The sequence below is a fragment of the Struthio camelus genome, chromosome 1 (assembly GCF_040807025.1).
Source record: "Struthio camelus isolate bStrCam1 chromosome 1, bStrCam1.hap1, whole genome shotgun sequence".
Lineage (NCBI taxonomy): Eukaryota > Metazoa > Chordata > Aves > Struthioniformes > Struthionidae > Struthio > Struthio camelus.
In genome coordinates, this window is record NC_090942.1 from 102,271,903 (window position 1) to 102,294,103 (window position 22,201).

General features: G+C 40.1%; 1 protein-coding gene and 1 long non-coding RNA gene across 19 annotated transcripts in view; one reads left to right on the plus strand and one right to left on the minus strand.

Moving 5' to 3' along the window:
* The window catches only part of LOC138061082 (uncharacterized), an 82,974-nt gene that overhangs the window by 42,671 nt on the left and 18,102 nt on the right, over nt 1–22,201 (minus strand). The window contains exons 2-4 of one of the 3 annotated variants that reach the window (XR_011134710.1): nt 19,802–19,988; nt 17,596–17,891; nt 7,400–13,946 (exon numbers count right to left, since the gene is read on the minus strand). This is a non-coding gene — a long non-coding RNA (uncharacterized lncRNA). Of the gene's footprint in view, nt 1–7,399; nt 13,947–17,595; nt 17,892–19,801; nt 19,989–22,201 lie in introns of those variants that run through there. The other 2 variants (XR_011134711.1, XR_011134712.1) reach the window with 2 other exon arrangements.
* The window catches only part of PHLDB2 (pleckstrin homology like domain family B member 2), a 130,619-nt gene that overhangs the window by 18,849 nt on the left and 89,569 nt on the right, over nt 1–22,201 (plus strand). The window contains exons 2-3 of one of the 16 annotated variants that reach the window (XM_068908505.1): nt 3,563–3,626; nt 4,061–4,195. The exons of 13 other annotated variants lie outside the window; for them this stretch is intronic. The gene's annotated coding sequence lies outside the window, so the exon portion shown is untranslated. Of the gene's footprint in view, nt 1–3,562; nt 3,627–4,060; nt 4,196–14,971; nt 15,094–22,201 lie in introns of those variants that run through there. 2 more of the 16 variants (XM_068908571.1, XM_068908580.1) reach the window with 2 other exon arrangements.

Below are 22,201 nucleotides of genomic sequence, written 5' to 3' on the forward strand. Positions count from 1 at the left end.
TTAAAACACTTCCTATGGAATTGTGGATTGGGGAGGGGGGAATTCTCTGCAGAAATTGAGGCAATTAATTTCTTCTCTTTGGCTTTAGCTGAATAAAATAAGAATATTTCATTTTGAAATGAAACATCTATACCTAATCAACAAAAGCAGGTTTTGGGAAGGTATTATGTTTCATATGGTGAGTTGAAGAATATACTAAAACACAGCTACGCTTGATATTTTAATGTGCATTTGAAAGTGAGCAAAGAAAGCTTGAGACAATGTTGCCCTGTATTGAAATCAGAAATTTGCATCTAAAAGAGATGTTTTAGTAGTTTCAGTTTAAACAAGATTGGGGGCTTTCATTTCAGCCTTTCATCTTTCCTGAGAATGAACTATCTTTAAACATCAGAATATTTTCCAAGAACATACTAATTTTGGACCAGCTTGTCTACAATGAAGTATTTAATCCAAGTATCTACCTAACTGATGAAGAGCCTTTGGGATTATATTCTTCTGTAATTATTTTATTTATTCATTCATTTATTTAGATTGTTAACTTCTGAACTTTAGCCTTCCCCACTCCAATTTCAGTGTTTAGCTAGAAACGGATGTAGAGAGGTGGACTTCAGAGTTTTATTTGGTTTAGACTGTCCAGAAGAAAAAAAAAGTAAGGCACAGGTAAGCTGTGTAGGCACAATACCCCCGTCCATGCTAGTAATCAAAAGGAGGTAAATGAGATGGGATTTTTTTAGTGCAGTTGTATTGATGCTTGGATGTCCTGGGCCTCCTGTTTCTTCGTCTACTATTGACATCTGACGTAGCCTTATGCTCTGCTATGTCTCTTAGACCTGGCTGCTATGGTAGGCACAAAAGAGGGGAAGAGGGGAGGAGGTGGCTACTTATCAGTGGTACCTAACTGAGATATCACCTGTAGCAGACCCTATGGGTCTGTGACTTGCTTTCTCCATTATTATGTGCAGAATGACATTCCCAATGGGTTGGTAGTTAAATTATTATTATGGGGTACTGCTCACGCTGGGCAGAGCTGTTAAATTTCAGGCTTTGGGCACATCGCACTCTTGAAAGCAGAGGGAGCAACCTTAACAGAAAGCTTTTTCATGAGAGCTGAACCTCGGGGGAGCAGTGCAAGCATCTGCTAGAGGTGTTTCTGGGGAGGAGGAGTGTAAATGAGGTTCTTAGTAATTTCATGTAACATAAAGGAACATACTACTTAATTATCACCTTAACTGACACTGCTTTGTTTGGGTTCATTCTCTTCTGAAACATGGTTAGGAGCACAAGGAAATCCATGTTCTGTTATACCATAGCGCTCTGGGAGGATACCAGGGTCAGGTGGAGAAATCATGAGATGAAGAGTTAATAGTATATTTCTAATAGGAAATGAACAGTGAGAAACAAAGCAGAGAGTGGAAATGAGAAATCACTGAACTGCATACCTGGCTGCAGAGTCAGCAGAGGACCCCTCCCTGGCAGCTGGGCTACCAGCCTCCAGCAGATTGGAAAGAGGCTCTGAACTGAGCGTGGAGAAAAGCACAGGGCCTGGGAAAGGGCATATTCTTCAGTGGAGTTTGAGAGCTATTTTCCTCTGTCTATTCTTGTCTTGCATAAAAATTCTTAAATGGGAACCAGTCTGTAGCTAGCTGCAGCCAGTGCTGCATACTTTACATGTACCAGCTTTTTGTAAATGTGACTTATAACTGTTTAGAGCTGAAATTGAGGTTTAATTTTAAAATGAGAGGGATGGATTATAAACCTTAATATAAAAGGAAATATTTGCATAACCAGTTATTTTTAAAACTTTTTTTTTTTTTTGCATTGCAAAGCAATCAGGAACTGACTTTTACACTGTACCTAGAAATAGGAAAGGCTGGATAGGAGGGTCCAATGCCAGTGAGATGTAAAAGGTAAACTAGAAGCATAAAAGGATGGTTAATACACACGCACGCACGCAACCTAACATCTAAGAAAACAGGGCTTGTCTGATCAGGCCTGCCGCTGCTTCTACCTGTCTTTTCTGCCTGAAAGCTCTTGCATCTGTTGTCCAATTTTGGTTACACATGATAGAAGGAGAAAGGTACCCAACATAACTAAGTTTTGACAAGTTTTATGAAAGCAGATGGCCAAGGAGAGGGCGGAGAACCCATTATTGTCCCCCAGAGAGATTACAGGTGATCTCAATTTTTTTGTTGAGCAGCACCATCTCCTGTCACCACTGTCTTGTCACCTCACTGGTGGGGGGGGAGTTGGTTATTTCCACTCTTGTACTGTGGGCATGTCATATTGGCATATTTCTGTAAATACTTGGAGGCAGGATTGTAGCTGGGTGGGATGGTCACACAGGTGATGTGCAGAGCAGAGCCCTGTTTTGCCCAGGAGTCGGGTGAGAGGGTTTTGCAGTGTGCAGCAGCAGTGACGGGCACTGTCCCCTTCTTGTGAGCCCAGAAGCATTCCATATCCAAAATCCTATGAACACAGAGCCAAGACCGCTCAGTTGTCTCATGCTCCCATTGACAGCATGACAGGGCAGGAGAGGGGTGAGGGTTGGAAATTGCACCTCTAGCAACAAATGTGAAGTCAAGATGTGCAAATCCCCAGCCTGGGAATTGTTCTATTAGGGCGTTAAATGTCTCTTAAAACGCAGAGAACGTGCTGGACTCTCCACTGCTTGATGTCTTTAATTACAGCCACACCTTTCTACACGTCTTTCTGAAAGATTCTTTTTAGAGAAACATATTATTGAGATAATGAATATTGTTAAGAATAATTCTATGGCCCATGTTATATGGGAAGAGGATAGATTTAAAGCTCCCTCTGACCTGAAAAATTCTGTGAATGGGAAAGAGGAAAAAAAGAAAGACAGAATGTGCCTTTGGCAACGTTGCATTTCATGGATGCAAATTCCAACACATTTCTACATGTTCTCCGAGTACTGCCTTCCCAGTACTACCTGGAGTAGTTCACTGGATGAGGAGAAATGACACTCAGAGGTCCTGCCTAACCTGAAACACTCTACCTCCTTCCGGTGCCAAGTTTGAGTGCATGACTCTTTTGTTGTGGTTTTTATTTATTTATTTTAGCATGACTGGCATGGTTGCTTTTGGGTGTAAGTGTGACAGCAGTTTTTGAGTGCAAGAGAGGGCAACTTTTCAGGCGGGGTTAAAGGTGGTAATTCTTGCTACTTTGTGGTAGTTCGTGTGGAGCAGGGTCAGTGTTGGATTATGAGCCAGATGTCGGTAGCTGCTGTTTCTTACACCTGGTGTCAGCTTGATCCCTGTGCCCCCTGGGAGGAAACCTCCTCCAAAGTGTCCTGAAGCTCTCTGCGAGGGAGGGACACTGTTTAGCAAGAGTGAAATTAAAGCATCCCACACCTGGTGGCTGAATTATGAAATGACATACAACCTGTTCCTTAGCAAACAGAGCTTACGTGTTCACAGTGATAGCCAAAATACTTATATTTTGCTGTGGCAGGAAATCCTACTTACTACATAGGTGTTTCACCATATTTTAGGTAATACTAGAGTGTTTTTTTGTTTTTATGCTTTGTTTTCTCTCCTTACAGAATATGCTAGAAGCAAATCAAAATTGAAAATGGTCAGAGTCACGTTTTGTAGAAGGATGAGAAAGTAAGTTTGACAGTGTAAAGGAAGCACATAACACCTACATGGGAAATTTTTTTTTTTCTAAATGAGAACTAATGTAGGACACTTATGAAATAAAGTAGCAGTATGATGCAAATTAGTTTTGCTGCTGACATTTTTCACTATGGAAAAGTTTTACTCCCTTAAAAGATTCTCAAAAAGCCACAAACTTACTGTTTAAGAGTTTGTTTACTATACCACTGGCGTGATTTGCGATCTGTATTATTTTATGGAGTAATATATTACAGTATCACGACATTTTTACTTTAGCAAAATGGTAAGATTTATGAAACCCTTTCAGGTTTATACCTGAAGTCAGAAAGCTCAGGGAATTGCACTAGACAGCTTTTTAATTCATTTGAAACAGATTGTAGTGTTTTAAGTCTTCATTATGACAAAATGACTTTCTTCTCTTCCAGCTTTAAATGCCTTTTAAAGACAAAGATAAGTGTTGTTTTTCATGCATATCAAATGACTATGCTCGTCTCTGTCTTCAAAGAGAAAGATCCACTGACCAGTCTCAGTGAGAAATAGTGTTACTAGAATCAACAAGGGTGAGTTTGTGACATTCTTTTTGAATGCAGAAGAAAATAGCCGTACACCTATGACCAGTAAATCTGAATTTTGCTGGAAAAGGGTTTAATTTAGCAGTTACAGAAATCCAGATTTCAAGTTCCCCCTCAGATTTGGGAGATGGTTATTTTCCTTTTGTGAAATATTTATTTTAGAACAAGGCCTCTCAGATCTCTGGTTTCAACATGCTGTTCTATTCCCCCTAGAAATTAACGGAAAGTAAAGCCCAACATTTGAAGGCTGTGTTGACCATTGACGCTCTCAGCCGATGTATTTCAAATAAAATGACAGTGTATTTTTGTCACTTTTCTACTGTTTTAATGTTCACTTTGGATCGTGGCTTTGTTGAGATTAATTGGACCTAAAGCCTTTATATGGGTGCAATCCTTCTTTCAGCCTGCCTTCTGCAAGATGCAGCAAGCAAGAATGTTTGTCCCATCTAGCACAAACAGCTGTAGTCCAGCTGTGTGCTTGTGAAGCAGAGCAGCACTGGGAGCTCCAAGGAGAGATGGCAGCCTGTTTAGGGTAGTTTGCTCCCTGTGAACATTGCAGGCACGTCCAGGAGGTATTGTTAGCATGGGCTTTGCTGTTGGATGAAAGCCCTGAGACTGGGGTAAAAAAGGAGGTTTTGCTTCATGTGGCGGCAAATCAAACCTCTCTCATCCTCTTGAACGTCTTGTGACTCGTTCTTCCTCAGGGGAAAATAAAATAGAGCAAGGGCTAGCCTGACTCAGTTTAGCAAGGTCTCAAGGATCAACTATTAGGGAAGGGAGAGCAAGAAGTGGCTGCATCCTCAGAGAGATGACATGGGACACTTGTCACTCTCCCCCCTCCACTTGGTAAATCCATGCTTTCTGAAAATGCTATAATATGCCTGTTTTCTGCCAATGCTGCGCTGAGGGAAGCATTCTGAATGTTCCTTTCAACACCAGGGTAGTTTAAATCAGTCTTTGAAGATGAAGCCAGTGTGAATATGCCCTTTATTTTATTTTCATTTATTTATTTACTTTAACTAGGCCTTTTAACTACACTTTGGTATTATTTTCCTTGATAGTCTAGAGCAGATTAGAAAAGTACTTTTACAGTAGTTGCTGTTGGATCATTGTCCAAATGAAAGACTATATATAGGCCTAAAATTAGTCAGTATTTTCCCTGATAACTTGGATGATGGAATAGTGAGTTCATGATTAAATGTACTTGATAATGGAAAACTCTGGCTGGGGAGTGTGACTCTGATTTGAAATGACTTAAGAAATTGGAGAAATGGTTTGAAAATAGAATGTAATCCAGTGAAGACAAATGTGAAGTTCTGCACAGTAACAAGCAATAATCAGCCAGGCAGTTACAAAATGGGAAACAAATGGATAGGTCGCAGTTCTGTAGAAAAAAAATCAGAGAATGACAGTGGCTGAGACAACTTATTATAATGAAAGATTCTGTTATGTCCCGAGGTTAGACAGAGATGAGAAAAGACATATGAAGTGATCCTACTCTGTGTGGAGATAACAGTGATAATTCCTCTGCAAGACCAACTGGAGAGGAGCTAGAAAGGAATGAGAAGACAGACCAGGGTTTAGACCATGACCTATCAGGAAAGACGGAAAGAACTGGGCTTGTATAATTTAGTGAAGGTAAGGCTGAAGGAAATGTAATTTTCAAATAGATTTTTGGCAAAGATGAAGGCAGTCTGTTCTCTGGCCCACACGAGACAGGGCAGGCATTAAGATGATCGTTCTGACAGAAATAGTGGTTGGAACAAACAACTAATAGAATTTCTGTTCAAATCATGTAGATAAATGTGCCCCCGAGCAGGATCTATTGCACCTCTGCCATTCCTGACAGATGTTATGTGGTGTGAATTCGTGGGTCTCATCCAGTGTTGTGATTCTATCTATGATCAAGTGGTAAGGGGGGAAAAAAAAAGGTTTTCTTCTTGTGGTTTTTTTTGGGGGGGAGGGGAATCTTATAAGGGAGTATTAAAAATATATATATATAGTGATATAACATTTTGGCTAATCCTCTCTTCAGCCCTTTCCCCATGTTTCTATTTCTTGCACTTGAACTCCTCCTGTTCTTTCCATCTTCTTGTTGACATAAATTATACAGCAAGTTCTTTCAGGCAGGGACTGTGTTTACCTGACTGTTTATCTGGCATCAGTGGGATTCCAGTTTTGACTGGAGCTTCAAGCATAAACAATACCCATTGTCAGAAAAGATTATTCAAAGCAGAGCAATCTGAAGTCATTTGGTTGTGAAAGGATCCCCAGAGCATGAGTGCTTGCTGTGACCCAGCAATGTTGCCACGAAAATCAATTACATACTAGGATTTATGTGGCAAAATTACAGTTCTTCCTTGTGCAGACAGCACAGTGTCATGGAGATTGTGCCTATTGTGTGTAATATATGTGTAGTCTTCATGAAGAGAGCAAAACCCTAGCAACGTAAAAGAGGAACGAGGCAAGACTGAAGGAGCTGGTTTGTAAGGAAAAGAGACTGTTAAGCTCAAGAGAGATTCTTTGGAGATCCTGCTGTGAGATGAGGTGAACAATAATTAGGGCGGAGGGGGGAGATGGGAGATATGGGGGCCAACAGTGTAGGGTATGAAGAATGACTCTCTCATGGCACGTTTTCTGAAGGGATGGAAACTCTGCTGCTTGTGCAGTGCTCAGGCGAAGCACTGAAGAAGACACAGTTGTGTGGAATGGGCCAAAACCACTTTTCCTCTTCCTCGTCTCTGCTGTATTGCTATGTGCCTCTGCATGTTCCTGCCAAATCCTGCTTGCTGGGTTGGCATGGAGAAACTGTGCATAATTATTCATATTATCTGCCATGTTTCAGAATGCTTTGCTGTTGTTACTGCTGCAGGTTGGTGTCAGCTGAAGATGCATCACTTGCGTGGGGGATTCAGGCCCTGGAAGCCCATTATGTTCCCCACTGAAGCTGAGGCAATTGCTGAGAGGGTCCCTAGCTATTTACCTACTGGGTCTCGGAGCTGCTAAGGACAGCCACCTATGCTGGGCTGTAGGGGACAGGAGGCAATAATTTTTTTTAAATAGAATTTTGAGTTTCCCTGAGAATGCTTTTAAAATGCAAAATTTGTGCTTCAGGGAAAAAAAAAACACCCCACAAAACTAGCAAAAGGGCTAAAGGTCTTAAGAGGGACTGTGTTCGGACTTAATCTGAAATGGTAAAGCTGCCTCAAAGGCTAAATGGAGGAGACTTTCTCTGAAGATGATCAAAGCCCCTCTTCCAATGCATTTTAACTGGCACTGCAAGGGGATTTCCTAGCAAGACGCTATGAGTATGTGAAAGTGCAATGTGTTAAAAATCTGCAAAGTATGCCCAACCCAGAGCAACAGAACTGTTGTCTTGATTTGTGCTCTGGAATCGTTTCAGAAATGAGTGAGTGAAATAAAGCAGCAAGAAGATACATGTGTCCAGCATCCCCTCTTCAATAGTGGCAACTCGCAATTCTTGGGAGAATAGTGAAGAAACCTCTGTGACAGAACTATGAAATTGTGCCATAGTCCCATATGGAGGGAGAGACACAGCTTCTCTCCTAATCCATACAGTGATCAGTTTAAACCGTGAAGCATGAAACGCGATTACCCTTGTCCAAGTTTTGAATGAGAGGGCTGTAAGGAAAGGCTCAGCCCTCTGGCTTGCATGAGGGACGGGAAGACAGACACAGAGATCAAGAGCTGCTTCTGCATGTCTCTGTGGAGCAAAACAGAAACAGTCCTCTTGTTTATTGTCTGACATTTAAATATGGTGAAATAAAGTATTAGAACTTTGTCAGGAGGAGGTTAGTATGGCTCTGAGGGGCAGACAGTTGCTACGGAGGGCAAATGAGTGACCTGTTAGTCTTTCCCCATAAATTGGAAATCAAAGAATTCTTAGGAAAAATGAGACACCTGCAAATCAATGTTTAGTTTGTGACAGACTACAGATCACTGACCGTATCTGTAGCTTAAATGGTTATCTTAGTTTTACCTCAACATCTACTAGTTGGCACTAAAGTCCATGAAGATGCCCATGAATAAACTCGCATTTACAGATCCCTCCCCCCTGCCTGTAACTGCAGACAGCCATCTGTTATTAGCGCCTGGCTGTTGATACTATGAGAGAAGTTGATGGGAATCCCTTTGTTTCATTTTTCAATAGCTGACAAGATTGTCATGCTGTAGTGTCAGTACTATCTCTGCTTTGGCATGGACACTTACTATACTTCTGTGTCCGAGTAGGAGCGGCAGTGTACAAGAAATACCATTTTATTTAATATTTATTAGAGAACAGAGTGGGGGATGCCTTATGGCATTGCTTTGAACCAGCAGAGATGTGGATTTTCTCCAAAAAAGGATAAATAATTTAGTAGGTCATATGGCCTCTGTACTTTACACCATGTCTAAATGAGACTGGTACAGATGTGTTTACAGAAGTAACAAGAATAATATTGATGGTGGGTTTCAGCTTGGGAATGGACTGACTTGGAACACCTTCCTCCTCCCCCCCCCCCAAAAAGGTTTCTAGTTTTCTCTTTTTAGTAGAAAATCCAGTGTGCTCTGCTGTTGACCTAACGCTGGTAATTTTCACATCATGAGGCTATGAAGTTCGCTTTGGGGTTGGCACAATAACCTTTCTTTTGAGTCCATGCTACCATTTGAGCTTTTTGCTTCATAGAAAAGCCACCAAGCTCACTGTATTGTGAATGCTTCAGGTGAGAACATATAAATGAGAACAGCTGAAAAATAGTGGCTTTGGTCATTAAGTACAAAGTGAAATTTACTGTTGCATATTCATTGGTATTTGCTTTTCTAGACTAATTTCATGATTATCTAACCAGGTATGATGTGTCTTGAGTCAGAAGAACCGTTGCTAAGCTCTCGCAGCAGCTGTGTGAAATGTTCTGATTTTAAGAGTGTGGTTTCTTTTTAGTGTACTGGCACCCTACGACTGCCTTTAGAGAGACAAATCTCACAAATAAACATTCATGACTCTGCTGTACTTGACTGCTTGCAAGCACTTAACTCTGCTTGCAGTCGCTTGGGCTTGGATGTGTAATTACATTCAGGAGATACTGATGGTCCCTATCAAAGGAAGTGAACTCATTTTGTTAGCCAAGCCTGGAAGCTACACGCTCAAGGAAATCCACAGCGTAAAAAAAAAAAAAAATGTTTCTCTTTTCAACATTCACTTCACGTAAGCTGTTATGGAGGTTATTGGCAAGCTGACTCCTTCTGGTTGCATATTGTCCTTTTCTATCGCATTATGAATGTATTAATTTTCGAGTCTTGTATAATGAGCCTGTGTGCTGCAGTGTAATAGGGCTTCTTTCCCAGTCTGCCTTGCTCTTCAGGAAATCTGGAGTGAATGCTGGAGAGCTGTCGGCATGTGGGTGAGTCCCTCTGGAGCTCAGGGGTTTCCACTCATGAGCCAAAGAAGACTTGAAGCACCAGCCTGCCTCCTGGACCCCTGTCAGAGGCTTTTCTGCCTGGAAAGAGGGCAATGGAGGAAACGCGGGTGCTTTGGACTGGAAACTGGGAGAGATCACTGTGCAGCGGGGCACAGCCCCTGTGCTTTGCCTGCTAGGAGCTGGCATTTGGGGTGCGTTTACTGAACCACTGGATTCAGCAGTAACAGCTTTTTTCATTCATGCCCTAGCTTAGATTTGAACTGACAGCATGTAACTGAAAGGCTGTGGATCCCACGCTGGTTAGGCAGTATTTAAAGGGTTCATTATTTATTTTAAAATAAGTAAGTACAGATAGGAATGACATAGTTTGGGCTATGAATCACATCTGACTCACATTAAAGGTTAAAACTCTAATTTACTTTCATCTATATCAAATGCTGTTCTGCTATTGATGCTAATACATGCAAAAAACAGGCGTTAGTACAAGAAAGCTTTTAATATGAAGCATTCATCTTATCTTGTTTCAGACTAGGTATTTCAAGTGTGTCATCACTTTATTTAACGGTTGTCAAAACAGTTGAATGTGGCAGAGGGGTTGTTTCTCAGCAAAGTTTGCAGCCTGTCTGACTTCAGATAATAAATCCCTTCATGGCATAAAATGTTTTCCTACAGAGAAACTAGTTATTAACTTTTGCCTTCGTAGAAGTTTTAATAATATGCTGCATAGAGGAGATATCTGTGGTTTGGATGGGAAATAGAAAAGAAGAAATACAGCAATTTATATTTACATATTAGGCAATGTGTCTGGAGGATGGTGGATGCGATGGAGAATTAATTATGCAGAGCTGCAGTGACAGCTAAAAAAAGTCAAGCATACAAATATGGACGTCTCTCTTTTGACTGCTGCTAGCGCTGGCCATCACAAATAGTGCTGACTATGTAGTTGGCCCTGCTTGGTTAGTACATTATTTCAAAGTAACTGTAATTTCCTTTAAATATATGTGGCATTAGTCACTTTTATATGGTGCATGTATAGTTTGCTCAATATCTTTTGGATTATTTGCTTTTTGTCTGGACTTGGTTTAGTAATCCTTACGATGCTATTTCTATTCCCCTGCTCCATGTCTGACAAGCACTCTGCAGAGAGCATTAGGGAAGAAAGGAAATGCACTTAACTGTTGGCATTGTAAATTTAATAATCTTGTTAATATTAATCAATGTTTTAGGAGCCACAAATGCTCTTAGGAATACTTGGCCGTGTCCAAATATTTGCAGATAATTAATACTCTGATCTGGCAAATGAGTGCAAACTAAGCTATGGATTTAAACTCTTTCTAATGTTACATTTTATTTTTTGCTTTCTTGGCAGCTTGCGTGCGATGCTACTTGAAACTGCAGCTAGCCAAAGGGGCTTACTTTTGTCACAGGGTATCATTTTACGTAGCAAGTTAAAAGCCTTTGGGTTCATCAAGCAGGGAGCCCTTCTACTGCATTGTTGTACCCTTAGTGCTATGGGGCTTTGCATTACTTGGGGATGGGCAATTGTCGCAGTATCAGCATTATAGAGAAAGGAATCAGATATTCTTCAGGCCTAAGAATTTATTTTGCCAAGAAGCCGTATTAAAGAATCCTGCAAGGGTTCCCTCGGCATTAGCAGGACACTATAAGCCATGGTGATGCCCTGATATCTCTTTCAGTACCTTAAAAGCGGCTTTTGGGATGTAAAAACAAGTAGCTTCTTTATCTGATCGTATGTAATGCCCCCTGAGTTTGCCCTGTGTTTCTGAGCTGTCCTTCTGCTCCTGCATCCACTAGCATCAAGTTTTGGTAGGATATTAGGGAAGCATCAAGAGGAGTTGGATTGCTGGGCTGTTTTAGGGACATGGCTGCTGTTGTGTGGCAAATTACTTTCAGTGTTGCCACTTGTGTACTGAGATCCCTCCTTCTTCAGCTAAGAACTAATATTTGTCACCTCAGTAGATTGTTTCTGTAAGTAGCATAAACTGAGTTGAGTAGCTTGTTTTTATAATCCTGTGTGCAGAATATACATGAGGTCCTCTTACCTGAACACAGTAGGAAACAGTTTCCATGGCTCATAAATCGCCAGCCTGTCTCTCCAACTAGTTCTGCAGCTGATGTAGCTGTTTCTGTCATTATTAGGGCTATGCTCACCATTGCTTCTCTGGTTGCCTGCCTTTTTTTTTTTTTTTTTTATTTTTTTGTTGCTGTTATGGGATCTGAGCTTAGTGCAAGAAATACATTTGTTGGCATTGGTAGTGGTAGTTGCTGTTAAGGGTCTCATGCCTGCTAGCCTGTGCATAAAGCACAGGATCCCCTGACGTGGTGCTTCAACTAGCTTTTATACCTAATGCCATCAATTGCCATCTTCTCACATAAATCCCTTATCTTGCTGCTGGAACTCTACCTCTCCTTTTCCATCTCTTAGCTTGTCATCACTGGTGCTAGATCTTCACTTAGAAACATAGTTCCCAAAATTAGTTTACTCAGTATTGCCCCTGGTAACAGCAGCAGCTCCAGCTCTGCACCTTATAACTATGCGGAAGGAGAGTATGCACTTGAGGTAGCTGGCATGCAATTAATTTGGAAAACCCTAATTAAGACTACTTGGACCCTGCAGCATCATTCTTCATCTCCAGCTGGTAGAACGGAGTTGTAAGTGTTGTTGTAGACCTACTCCTAGAGCTTCAACTGTGAACTCTCGCTCTTGATGCCAGAACTAAAAACACTGTCAGATTTTTCCAAAAAGCTAAGAAACAAATGACCTCTTTGTCTTGCACGTCACTTCTTGGCACACAAGCAATGTATCTAATGATCAGCAAAGGAGACTTTAAGGGTGGAATAGAGGACAGAGGCACAAGCTCAAACTTTGTAGAATTTTTAACTGTGTAACTTCTTGGAATGTTTTGTAGCTTTCTGGGTTTTTTTTAAGTTTAATTATTTGAAATATAAGTTAAACAGGATATTTAATCATAGGTCCACTAATAACCTTTGGAAAGCTAAATTTGGTATTGCTGTTAGGTTCTGCTGTATTCTGACCTGAGGAAGAAAATATGGTTTTACAATATAAGCCAATAAAATGAAACTTTAGCTAGTTGAGACCTCCTTGGATATTTGTACAACTTTGCACAATGTTTTGGAAACGTCTGATGTACAAGAGCATAATAAATCTTCTGCTGTGTCTCCTCTGTAGGCAAATGGCTCTGTCTGTGGACAGTCCAGGAGAATGGTTTGCTGTACTTCAGGGGCAAATTTTATAACCAGGCAATCAATATTTTTTTTTTTTTTAAATCGACTCTTCCCCACTGGTGTGCAACAATATTCAGCTGGATCTGTTGCTGACTTGTTCCTTGAAGTTCTTTTTTTGCTTCCTAAACTCTCAGCACTGGCTGAATAATCTTTTTTCATATAAGAAAAACAGCTCTGATTAGACAGCCATTGCTTTCTGTAGTTCCATACTGAATATATTTCAGAGCATGTTCTGCTTTTGCACCTATTTGTAGATGAGTCATCAGTGCAAGATACCTCCCAGTTATCTCTGCTTGCTTCAGAGAAGGCAATTATGCGTGTGATTCTTCTTGTAAAGCGATGCTTTGTCTTAGTGGATCACTTTGTAAAGAAGTTATGACCCATAAAAGACATGCATTAAAGTGTCACTGTTTCATGCTGGAATATTGCTGTAGCCACAGATGGTAAATAAGGCAAAGGAATATATAGGCAGTAGCAGTCTTTGTCAGGCTATATGATGTGGTTGAGGGAGAAAATATTGACATGGGGGAAAAAAGTAATCTTTCGTCCCTCACAAAGTAATAAACATCCACAAGTAATCACATCACTATCTCAACTTTTCCAATGTCATCAGTGCTGGTAATTATGTATGTGCCTTGTAATAAATGGTACCTGAACAGTACGTCTTGTTGGTAAGCCATTACTCCTGCTAGGAAAGGATTGCGTATATTTGCTGACTCTGACATATGCATGTCATTATTTTACTTTGTTTTATAGCATTTGGGGATGATTTGGTCTGAGACGATTTAGTCTGAGACAGTCCTGTGCCCAGAATACTGGGAATAAACAGACTGGAGGAGAACGCTTAAGCCGTCCTCTTTCTTCAGCAATAATGCGAAATTCATAGAGGATGTAGTCTAGCATGGCTGAACTGGGTCTGGTGCTATGAGGTAATGTCTGCTCACACTGTCTAACTTAGGTTTCTCTTGCATCAGTCAAGAACCAAGATCCATGGTGCTGGCGAGCAGAACCTTTCCCCAGTACCTCTCAACCTCTAGGAATGTCTGCTTGTGCTTTGATTTAAAAAAAAAAAAAAAAAGTTATGATTAGAGAGTCATTCAGTCAGAAAAGCAATCTTTTCAATGTTATAAGAATTTAAGATACACCTGCACAAAGCCTGCAGCTGCTTTAGGGTTTGAATCACTAGAAACATTCCTTAGGCTGTTTCTGCTGACAGATTTTTTTGTAGAGGAACAGTTCCTAGCTTATAAAGGATCTGTTTTAAGTTTTGCATCTTATTATTTATCTTAGCTTTAGATGATGACATTTCTAACATTTATCTTCATCTGTATCTTCTCACTCTACCTCCTTCCCCTCTCTGCATCTTCAAAAGGTATTCTTGATTTTTTGCTACATCTGACCATATTATATGGACTGTTAGTTGATGTCGGTGAACACAGGCAGCCCTGGTATATAAGGGGGGAAAAAAAAGGGAGATGACTGAACACCCTCTCCCACCCCGGCTCACCTGACAGGGACAGCCTAGAAGCCTGGAGCTAGGACAAGACATCACATGCGTGCATGCACACGTATCTTCTCCTGGCTTCTGTGCTGCGGTGTCGCATCTGATTTTGAAGGATATGGGAGTGAAGAATTTTCTGACATAAGATAAGGGTGGGAGAGGCTGAAACATCCGGTATATCTGTGTGTGCACTGAATGCTATGAAGGTCAGTGACTCCACTGTTAAATACTAAGTGTCAGCTGGCTGGAAAATCCAGGCCTTAGCCTAGATGTTAACAGGGGATTTATACTGTCCAGTGAGGTGTCTAAGACAGACTTGCTTCTGTTTCTTGGCCCACCTGAATCAGTGGAAGGGGAGAGAAAAAGCTTTTCCTCAGGCATGCAGTTGGGAGCAGGAGCGTGTGAAAGATTAATAGGGAGGGTAAGGAGGCAGAGCCTCTAACATTACCTCCTATGTTAGGTCCTCAAATTAGATGGTGCAGCTACCCCAACTCTTCATCTTTCCCTTGGCAATGAAAACAGCTGTTTAAAATGTAGTCTTAGTATTGTGACCTAAACTGGCATGTGGATCTTAAGTGACAGGCAATGAAGTTCCTACTAAAGACTCTTCTCAATCGTATGAAGTGAATCTTCTAAAGTGACTGCTGAGGTTGTCTTCCCAGTTTGGAGACTGCGTGCAAGATCTGGGTTTTCAGAGGGTAAGTACTCAATACTATCTTAAAACCCAAAGCCTTCTGAGCTATTTTTGCACACCAAATATGCTGAATCAGGGAGATACAAACTCACAGTTACGTTAGTAAACATCATCTAGAAGACTGTAAACTCAATATTTTATCCTTTAACTTCTGGAAATGATTCTGTTGACACCACTGCTGACATAGGGACTTGTCAGTCTTTCAATTTCATTATTGTCACTCTGGGTAACATAGCAACGGGAACATTAAAATACTTCCTAACATGAAGTAAATTTAAACCTTTTTTAGAAGACGTGTTTGCTCCGCTTGAATTCAGAGAAAATTGTAGGCTTTGCTTTTGTTTGATTTGGGTATCAAAAACAAAAGCTCTGTTAAATGATGACTTTATGCAATTTTTTCTGCAAATTTAGATTTTTGTGCATATTACAAATAAAAAACTAGGTATAGTATAGCAACACTTTAAAATATTAGCTTTTCTACATGTAACACTTGAGCTCCAGATGTTCAAATATGAAGCTTTGGCTTTCAATGAAGATGTCAAAGACATTCAGGGTGAATTAAAATAAATGTCATTACTGCCAAATTAAACAGAAGAAGAAAACATCTTCTGAAGCAATAGAAAATTATTCTAACTCCTTTCCACTGCACTAAGGACAAGGTCTAAATTCCATACTCAGAGTCATACAAATCCATAGTAATTCTTCTGAAATCAATATGTAATCCATATTTACACTGTTGTTCAGGTAACTGAGCTGAATATGGTTTAGGTACTTTCCGCAGCTTTGATAAATGATTGTAGCTGTCCCAGATAAATCATCCGAGATTAAGCTTTTAAAAGGTTTAGATTGGTCTTAAAATGCACGTTTATTGATTCATCATTTCAAATTGAAAGAAAGTACAGACCAATCTTTTTGTAGAAAGTAAAGCCTTTTACAGTTGCTACTGGTTGCATTCTACTAAAATATTTCCTGAAATTTAACAATAAATGGAAACCTGCCCTAAAAAAAAGTTTTGGTAACTGCTTATCAGAGAGAGATGGATACATCATATATCATTAATTACACTTGTTTTAATGGCCTTATTGCAGGTATGGAACAATAGAAGTAGTAACAAAAAAGGAATAGTTTAAAAAGGTAATGGCAAAGTCTCATTTTGGATAAATCACTAAAAGGACAGCCTGCTAGTTAAAATCAAACAGAACACCTGCTATGCTTTTTCAAAAAGGCAGGTAAGGTACTGGATATTTCTCCTATTATAATCCTTACTAGAAAATCTTTCTAGAAAATGGAAGCTGTTTACTTCAAGTAAGCCTCCGATTACAAATATCGGTTGACCAAATTTCCCAGACCTGGCAGGATGCACATTGAGCTCATGTTCTGAGATACAGGGTAACACTTGAAATTCACCTAAACCATATGGGATAACAGCTCTTTGAAACTCAATGCAAGTTGTCAATTTAAAAATTTCTCTGGGGCCACAACTTCCTCGCAGAATCCCTGCTTGGACTTCTTGGTAGCTGATTTTGGAAGCCTTTTTCTGCATAGCCAATAGAGGTGTTTGTGTGGCCAACGTCAATGCTGTTTGTCCTTTTTAAAGCTAGTGATGATCAAAGCTTTGCTACTGGAGAAAGACTAATATGGAACTGCTTTCTTCTGAAATGCAACTGTAATAGATTCTGAATGACTTGGGCAGTGTTAAAATGTTGTTCTTCTGTATTCTAGAAAGTGAATCTAAAGTTTACTCTTCTTTTTAGTACCCTAATAGCTTTCATTCAAAGAGTACATTAAGAGAAGTGCACAGAACTAACTGAATGGTTCTTTAGGTAAATTAAAGTATGGAGAAATATTGTGCTAGGGATGAATAAAATATTTCAATTTTGTTTTAAATTTTTTAAATTCTCCTAAATTTACTCTTTTAGGAAAAAATAAAAATTCTTTGAGTTTTGTGCTCTTTTATATGGCCTAAAATGGTTGTTAAATTTCATCTGAATTTGCACTTTTAGTCCGCACAAACCTGTGTATTTCTGCCAATAAACGTGTTGTCATTTAAAAGTCGTTCTTGCTTTTACTCCTAGCACTAAGAAAATAATTTTCTCTATGCAGCTGTTTTCATGAAGTAGGAGTGCAGAGCATGTTCCAGGCTTATATTATTAGATAGTGTCTGACACAAATAACAGAAATAGCAGGGTAAAGCAATTTATATGTAGTATTTATCGGATGATAAATAGATTAAAGACTCCAGTCATGATTAATACAAGAGAGTAAAATCAAGAATCAGAGAAAACAGGAGATAACATTAGAGTTTAAATACTAGCTTCAGTCAATATTAAAAGATTTAAAATCCTTAAATGAAAATCTTATCTGCTATATCTACCTCCTCCTCCCTCCCCGCAAATCAAATGGTTAAATTCAACATTAAAACCTTATCTCGCAAAGCAATGAGTTCAGAGCTCTTGTTCCCCGTTCCACCAGTGTTATTGCCCAAATGATAAAACTATCTGCCTACCTTTGCATGGGTGCTTCAAAGGAGGAAAATGCGTAGACTAATCTAACTTCTGAAAAAATCATCCAGTAGTGCAGAAGAAATTATAGTGCTGAGAAAAGAAAAGAAGAGGGAGATTGTTTTTATTGGCCAGTGAAGCTCATACACCTTCATTTCAAAATCACAAAACCTCTGTGCTTTTGTGTTTTGACTTTTTCTTGTGCCGTTGAATCTGGGAACAGGCAAAGTTGAAAACTGTGAGCCTAATTTCCGGTAAGCATTCCTGTTTGGCACAGAGGCCTCTCTCGCTTGCTGTTTTTCTGCAACAAGAAGAATGGGATATTCTTTAAAATCAGAATCTGAAAGCATAGGATCTCTCATAGTAATCTTACCTGTAGTCACTGGTTGTCATAGTGTCATGAGAAGCCAAAATATGCTACTTAAAACTGTAAATATACACCCTGGAAATAGTACAATTACAATGCAAAACTCTGTTGCATGGAGAAGAAAGATATTTTACTCTTCCTCATTAAGACCCAAGTAACTATTTTCAGCAAGACCAACAGGATCCCTGGTATCTTGTATGGTGAAATGTAAGACATGCTGGTAGTTTTAAAACTTAGATACAACTTCAGCTGGGGACAACATAACGTGATTCACAGAAGCTTTCAAAAGAGGAAATGCACATTTATTGGCATGCTAGATGGTAGGCCTTTCTGAATGACTGAGGTAATGGCACCTTTTAGGACATGTTGAGCAAAGGATGCTCTATTTTTTTCCTTGTTACTACCTTACTACTTTTATGTTATTGCTGAATCCGATTAAAAATAAAGTAGGTCACGGGGGGAGAGGTAACCAAAGAACTGACAAATCAATGGCTTGCATAATCTAAGGTTTACAGAGCTGTGGCTCCTATAGCTCCAAATTTTATCTTTGGAAGGAACAAATAGGGTCTTCTAAGGGAGATGAAATAACCATTGTACACCTCAGAAGGCTGTGCTAGTCTCCCTGGATCCTACAGGTCTGAACTTCTGGAAGTGTTTCCTGTCTTGGTGCTGTGTGGATGTGGTCCTGACTAGGTTTCCAGACCACTTTGTCAACATTTATGTTTTGGAGAAATCTGAGAAGAAAAAAATGAATGCCTCATCTTTTGCTTTTCATTTGAAATATTTTTATAGAAACCAAAAAAGATTGCTTTTCATTTTTAGCTATGGAAGAAGCTAGACTTTTCTAAGGGGCAAAACAGGGTAACGTGAAGAAACAGCATGTTTTAATAACTGTTTGTTTTACCCTGGATAAAGATGACGTATTACTTGCTCTCCTTTAGAAGCCTCCTTCAATTAGCGCTTCCCTTGTTTCAGTGTGTACTTTACCCACACGTAAAAACGTACCATGTAAAATTCATTCCTTTAATATAGGCAGTTCGTATTCAGGCTGCACAGAAACTACAGCTTCACATAAATTTTTCTTTCTGAACAGGTTTTTAAATATTCTGGGTTGGCTTTGAATCTTCTATTAGTCCTCTACCTGGGCAGTCTATTTTTCTTCTCCTCCTCTTTATATTCAGAAGTGTTGATTTTCTTTCTCAGTCCACTTTTCATTCTGTTTACCTCACTGCCTCATGCAAACACTGAAACGCACACTACTCTTAGTTACCTTGCGCTGCAGTTTCCGTATGTCTTTTTTTTCCCACCCCCCGCCAGGAAATGAAAAACAGGGTGTGCTTTTAAAGACAGGAAAGTAGCTCTAAATATCCTGATGGCTGAACTGTGAGATCTTTTGTAAAAATGCATGGTTTTCTTGAGGAGTCTCCAAACCTATGGCTTTGTGAAAAGTTAATTTTGGAGTCCTTATCCTAGTCCAGAAGCTGCTTCTAGCAACACCAGTGGGACTTCCTGTCTCTTCCTCCCCTGCCCTCCAGTCTACAAATAACATTTTCCCCGTAGAATAAATAACTGCACTGAAATAGATACAAACCCGCTGTAAAACTTGGTCTGTTTATAGTTGAAATCCGACTGTTATTTTGCAGCTGGTCTCTGTATTTAGTGATGAACATCACAGAAGCTTATCTGAGGCCTCAGGTTTTGCATGCTAGTTCCTTTCAAATAAGAATCAGCCTTATTCCTGATGTTTCTTAACGCTTGCTCCTACCAGCAACAGGTACAAGAAGGCTCCTTAGAAGTAGCTGCGGCTTAGTAAGGGTTTGCAAATTTTCACCATTTATACTTACCAAAGTGGAAGCTGCACCAAAGGCACAAGCTGGTGTCAGGGCTGGATGCAGCTGTGGTGGCGATAGAGAGGAACAGAAGTGGGTTGATGGTGCTGCCTCTTCTGCTGTGTGACCGGCTGCCCTCGTGGCAGTGATCCCCAGGAGGAAGGTGACTGTCTTGTTAGCATGCTTCTGCTGCTTTCCAGCCCTCAGAGAGGAAAAACAATTAAAACAGGGGTGAGCCAAAGGTTGGAAATCACGTCAGACGAGAGAGACTTATGTGGTGCTTGTTCACAGTGTAACAACAATACGACACACATATCCCTTGGCTGTGTCCTGTGCCGAATGTCGTTAGTCATGTGCTCTGTAACGGAGCCCATAAAGAGCATCAGCAGTTCAGTAGCAGATGCCCCTTGCAGCTTATTACCTAATGCATTTGAAACAGGCAGCTTAAGCCCATAAAGTGGTGTTGGCTTTGCTTGGTGTTGTTTTGTTATGGAGCACCAAGAAGGGCTCAGCGGGGCAGAGCCTGTCAGCTGAGCACTCCCCACCCCTAGACTGGGAACAGAGCTGGGCCTTGCAGTGCTGAGATGATACAAACCGAACCAAAGCTCCACAGAATTGATGCTATTGTCAAGTTTTGTTGGTTTGGCTTTTTCCTATTTTTGAAGGTGGGAAGGAAAAATAAAAGGAGGAGACAAGGTTTAATGAAGTAAACTGTGCCGGACTTTCTGTGGATGAGTTCAGGACAGAACTAATATCTTTACCTCATAATCTCTACAGCTGCAATTTCCAAACTATAGGTCATGATTATGAGAGGTTTTCATAAACCTGGAGATGATTCTACTCACCTAGAAACACGAAGAAGAATGTATTTACCAAGTGGAATTTTTGGGAAGCAGAACTCTCTTTGTCAGAGCTGCCCATAGACTCTGACCACAAGAAAGCAAATTGTGGGGGCAACTGGAAAATTATGTCACTATTCCAGTTCAGGTCTTGTTAGATCTTGCACGTTGCAACAAGAACAGGAGCAATTTTGCTCTTTAATTTAAACAGATGCAAGTTGGAGTCACTAGTAGATATGCATCATAATTCCGGTTCAACCCTGAGTCATGGGATTATTTCCTTCTGCTGTATTCATTTCTTGATGAGCCACTTTGCTCCTTTTTTGTGAGGGAGGGTTAAGCAAATACTAACTCCTCAATGAAATACTTCTCCCTTGTTGAAACTTGAATGGGATATTTTCCAGAAAGCAAGATCAGAATCCACCCTTCACACAATGGCTGTGCCAGAAACGTCTCACCAGGAAAGCAGATTGTCTAGTGAGAGGGTAACGTTAATGAACTGGGCAAGGGGAACTTTTCAAGGAGTATTTATATTTCTAGGTCTTGTTTTGTGGGCATTAATGTGATTTTTTTCTCACGGAATCAAGCTGAATTTCACATATTTCTTAGAAATAAGTTGTTAAAGTTCCTAGCTCTTGCTCAAGCAGTAGACAAAGCTGTCGTTCCTGCTTTTTATTAAGATTGTTCGACTATTTCATGGCACAGTACAAGCAGTTATTCAGATTATCACTTTCCTATTTGGGAACAGCAGATGGGATCTTACTTACCTGACTGCTAAAGAAAATCCAGGACAAGGTAGTGACTTTGTGGATTTTTACAGGAATCTGTGTGTTCACATGTCCAAAGGGCAAAATGGGGAAAAAAAATGCAGAAGTGGAGCACCTAACTGATCCACGTTGAGGATGAGGGCTGGAGGGAGCGCTTGCAAAGAATTGGTCACCTGTGCGTTTCTAGCCTGCAGCTGCTACAGCATGATAGGAAAGGACTAAATTGGAGCTTTAAAAAAAAGAGGGGAAGGGACGAATTTGGTGCACAAAGAAAACACAGGATAGCTGAAGGATGCAGAGAGACTTCTAGTTCAAAAATCTCTCTGGGACCTATTAGATTTTCCTGTACCTCTAGCCTTTTAACTAAGAGGCTTGTTTGTCCCGGGACAGAAAACACAAGCTACAGCTACATTCAGCCATACAGCCTTGACTCAAGTTGCTGCTGTAAATGGAGAATGTTTTTTTTTTTTTAAGTCAGCTTATTTAAACCAGAGTTAAAATGTCTGAACAAAAAAAAAAGACCATTTTAGCCTGGCACTGCTTTTCCTTTTCCATTTTACCTATGCTTAAATCTGTTTTATTTTCTCCCCTAGAAATTTGATCCTCCCCAAAGTAGACTATGTAGCTATAGGAGCAAGACTGCACTGCTCTTGGAAAAATCTGCATACCTTTCTGCTTAGATTTCCTAGTTTTTGCGTCTGAGTGGAGCCCCTGACAATTGAAAATATTTAAAGAAGGCAAACTAAACCCTAATAGATGTGAAAGGCATTTGCACAAAAACATAAGCCTTTTTTCCTCTGTCTTAATTG